Source organism: Pyrus communis, chromosome 3 (assembly GCF_963583255.1).
Source record: "Pyrus communis chromosome 3, drPyrComm1.1, whole genome shotgun sequence".
In the NCBI taxonomy this organism is placed as follows: Eukaryota; Viridiplantae; Streptophyta; class Magnoliopsida; order Rosales; family Rosaceae; genus Pyrus; species Pyrus communis.
Genome location: NC_084805.1, coordinates 19,190,166 through 19,194,767, shown reverse-complemented (window position 1 = coordinate 19,194,767; position 4,602 = coordinate 19,190,166). Strand labels below are relative to the sequence as shown.

Sequence of the window (4,602 nt, the reverse complement as noted above, 5' to 3'; positions counted from 1 at the left end):
ACTTCCGCCACAAATGGAGCATCCATTGGTGCCACAACCACTCCTCAACATGCCGCTGCAAAGTTGGTACTGCTAAGCAAGCAAGAGCAGCATCAAAGGCGCGAGTCGGTCATCCACCTGACCTTGCTGGGGGCACCAAAGCATGCTATTGAGGCACACAAGATGACACCCCAAAATGGCCAATGGGGTTCTTCATCAGCACTATGGATGTCTGAAGGAAAGTCATGTCTATTGGCTGCACAAGTCATGACCATCGGCGTCACCTCTGTTGAAGAACAACTGGCTCAAATGAGCGAAGCAATTGCAAAGCTTACACGGACTGTGGAAGAGAAGGATTTGCAAATCGCCGCACTCATCAACCAACTAGATACGCGGCTCGACATGAAAGTCGACCCAAATGTTGGTCCATTAAAGAAAGAAGTCGACGAAGAAGAGGAGCCTCCAGTGGAGAAAGTCGAAGAGAAGCTGAAGCTAGACCAAGCAACGGCGTTCATGGAATCTCTCTCTATCCAGCAGCTACAGGAGATGATCGCAAACACTATCAAGACACAGTACGAAGGAAGCTCGCATGACTCCGTACTGTACTCAAAGCCTTACTCCAAGAAGATTGATGCTTTGAAGATGCCAAAGGGTTATCAGCCCCCAAAATTCATGCAGTTCGATGGAAAAGGCAACCCGAAGCAACATGTCGCCCATTTCGTTGAAACTTGCAACAATGCTGGGACAGAGGGAGACTACCTCGTCAAACAGTTCGTGCGTTCGCTGAAAAGTAACGCTTTTGACTGGTACACTGACCTCGAACCTGAGTCTATCAACAGTTGGGACCAGCTAGAAAGGGAATTCCTCAACCGTTTCTACAGCACTCGTCGTACTGTAAGCATGCTAGAGCTGACCAGTACGAAACAGTGGAAAGACGAACCTGTCGTCGACTACATAAATAGATGGCGTTCTTTAAGTCTAGATTGCAAAGATCGGCTTTCTGAAACCTCTGCCATTGAGATGTGCGTTCAAGGCATGCAGTGGGGACTACACTACATCCTTCAAGGCATCAAACCACGAACATTTGAGGAGTTAGCCACCCGCGCCCATGATATGGAGTTAAGCATCACCCGTCATGGGAAGAAAGAACAGATCGCCGACTACAAGAATGACAAAGTTTTGGGGCCAAAGGTGGATAAGGCTGCGTGGAAACCCACCAAGGAAGCAATGACGGTCAACACAACTCCAGTCAAAATCCATACACGAGGCAAGGCGATTCAAACCGAAGCTTTTCGTGATCAAGAGATACGTAAACGCACTTTGAAGGAGCTTGAGGAGAAGACTTATCCATTCCCCGACTCTGACGTGGTTGCCATGTTAGATGACTTGCTGGAAAAAAAGGTGATCAACCTACCTGAGTGTAAACGGCCGGAAGAGATGAACCGTACTGACAGTCCAAGGTACTGTAAATTCCATCGATTCATTGGTCATCCGACGGAAAAGTGCTTTGTGCTAAAAGATCTCATCATGAAGTTGGCTCAGAAAGGGATCATCGAGCTAGATCTTAATGATGTGGTGAAGTCAAACTATACCACCGTCACTTCTGGCTCTTTGAACTCAAAATCTTCACCTCAACCGCTGGGGGCATGCTCCAAAACCATGTCAGTCAAGTCAAGTGAAGTTGAAGGATGAACTTATGTCACTCCAAAGAAAATGCACAAGAAACATAGGTCTCCTCCACAAGTTCACCAATCGGAAAGGGGGCAAAGCAGCTACCGTCAACCTTCAAAGCTACATGAAAGTGTTGAGGATGATGAAGTTATGACACAAAGATCGTCCGTTGCCATCACGATGCGCGATTTCTTCCCCAAAGACTTCTTTAATCACTCAGTCAAGACTCCTTGCTATAAAGATTGCAAGGAATGCCTCTCTAAGATCGTTTGACAAATTCCAAAAGCTCCTCGTTCGCACGAGCCTAAAAGGCGACAACCAAAGCTCCTCGTTCGCACGAGCCTAAAAGGTGACAACCAACGCTCCTTGCCTGCATGAGCTGAAACTGCAAACGACATCAAACGCTCCTCGTTCGCACGAGCCTAAAAGGCGACAACCAAAGCTCCTTGTCCGCACGAGCATAAAAGGCGACAACAAACGCTCCTTGCCTGTACGAGCTGAAACTGCAAACGGCACCAAACGCTCCTTGCCTGCACGAGCTGAAACTGCAAACGGCACCAAACGCTCCTGGCCCGCAAGAGCATAAACTGTGTACGGCAAAATCATCATCAAAACCATCACTCATTTGAACTACGTTATGACTTGATCCCTTCTTTGGAAGAGTACGTAGGCAGCTCGAACATTCAACTTCGAGTTCAGTCACATCAAAATAAAAAAAATTAAATTAGGTTTTATTAAATGTTTTGACTATCGAAAGTCAATTTCATTACAAATGCAACGATATTCTGAGTTTAAAAAAAAAAAAAAAAAAAAAAACAGTTTCTTCAAAAAAAAAAAAATATATATATATATATATATATATATATATATATATAAATTCCTTATATACAGTAGCAGCCCCAGGCTTAGCAGATGGACCTCAAGGCCCTAGGCAAAACGGACGGTGCAGACCCTCGTTGAAGCCCAAATCCGAGCCCAGGCACAGCTTCGACAGCTCCACTCGCTTCTTGGCTTCCGTTTCTGCACCTCATCTTCTGCAACTCCTTTTTTTTTCGAGAACGACCCTTCGCTCTGGCTCAACGACCCGTCGACCACCACCGTGAAAGTGAAGGACCCGGTGAATGCTTCGGCACTCACCAGCACAGCATCATCATCAACCGCATCAGTCTCTCTCTTCAATTCCCACGGCGCCAAGAAGCCGCTCAAATTTCTGATCTATGCCACACGAGTTGGATCAACGGCCTCCTCGGCAAGTTCTGCAAGGGCCAATCAATCTGACTCTCTCTGCCCGACCCGTACCCGTTTGGCAGAATCATCTCGAGCTCCTCACCGGAATCGAACACCAGATCGGACCCACCATTTTCTTCCGCTTTGTTTTCGAATCCTGCGACCAGGCTGCCCAGTCGGTCCGGGACATCCGAGTTTGGATTCAGCGTTCAAGGTGTGGGTGGTCTTAATATTGGCGATGTCGACTTCGAGTGAGCTGCGGTTCTCAAGGCGGCCGGAGCCGTAGACGTAGTCGATTGATCGGGCCCAGGCACAGCTCTCAATCTCTCTCTCTTTCTCAGATCTTTGTGGCGGCTCTTCTTCAAGATTGGATCAGCCTCTCTCTTCTCTCTCTCCCTCGGACTGTCAGACGAGTGAGAATGGAAGGCAAATCGTACCAGAGGCTCCCGCGCGTCAAAATCCGCGACATGCGTGACGACTACTTGAAGTTTGAGCTCCGCGATACTGACGCCAGCGCCGCCAACGCGCTCCGGCGCGTCATGATCGCCGACGCAGCCCCTCCGCACAAAACCCATGAGCCGGAATCCCATTTCGAGCAAGCTCCCGAGCAGGAGGAGTTCCCAGATGACGACAGTTTGGAAGAACACGAGCACCCAGAACCAGAAACTCCAGATTTTTCAGAAGCAGGAGGAGTTCCCAGCTGAAGCCGTTACGGGACCGCCACGTGAACCGGACCAAGTCGGACACCAAGCCGGCGTCTGGCGAGGTTCCCGTCAAGCTCCCGCAGAAGATGAAGAAATCTGCGAGCTCCAAGTCCGCTTTTGCTCATTTCCAGGAGGATGATATCGTCGAGATTCGCCGGCCGGCGACCGCGAGGGAGAGAAAGGTGGCGAAGATGGCAGAGAATACAGATGAATCGTCTGAGGCCACAGTTCAAAAAAAAAAAAGAGCAGAGAACGCAGAGAGGCGGTGGACTGGATGCTGAGAGTCGCTTCCCACTACTCTTTCTCCACCCTCACGGCCGTGCTCGCGGCGGATTACTTCGACAGGTTCTTGTCGAGCCTCCATCTTCAGGTTGAGAAGCCGTGGATGACCCAGCTTGCTGCCGTGGCTTGTATCTCTCTTGCTGCCAAAGTTGAGGAGACCCAAGTTCCCCTTTTGCTGGATTTCCAAGTGGAGGATACCAAGTATGTGTTTGAAGCAAGAACAATCAAACGAGTGGAGATTGTGGTGCTCTCAACTCTCCAATGGAAGATGAATCCTGTCACTCCGATTTCATTCATCGATTACATCACCCGAAGACTCGGGTCTAAAAAACCATCTCTGCTGGGAAGTCCTCAAAAGATGTGAGCTCATCCTGCTGAGTCTAATTTCAGATTCTAGGTTCATGTCTTTCCTTCCATCTGTAGTTGCCACTGCCATAATGCTGCATGTTGTCAACAACATAGAACCGTGTCTACTTATGGAATACCAAAACCAGCTCCTGGGAATTCTCGGAATCGATAAGGACAAAGTGGATGAATGCTCGAAGCTCATCTCCGAATTGACATCTTCCGGAGGAATGGCATGCATAACGTTGGCATGGGCTCGGTAGGAATTCACGAGGGGGAGTCTGTTGGCTGTGCTCAGTGGCTGTGATCTGCCCTCTGCTCATCACCTAGCGCTGTTGTAATTCCTCCACTTCAGGCTTGACGCCTTGCACTACTTCAAGCTCTGGCTGCTTCT

The 4,602-nt window shown here is 49.0% G+C and overlaps 1 pseudogene; it reads left to right on the top strand.

Moving 5' to 3' along the window:
* The first annotated feature begins 3,667 nt into the window (after positions 1–3,667).
* LOC137728364 (cyclin-D3-1-like) lies at positions 3,668–4,582 on the top strand (annotated as a pseudogene).
* Positions 4,583–4,602: the final 20 nt, after the last annotated feature.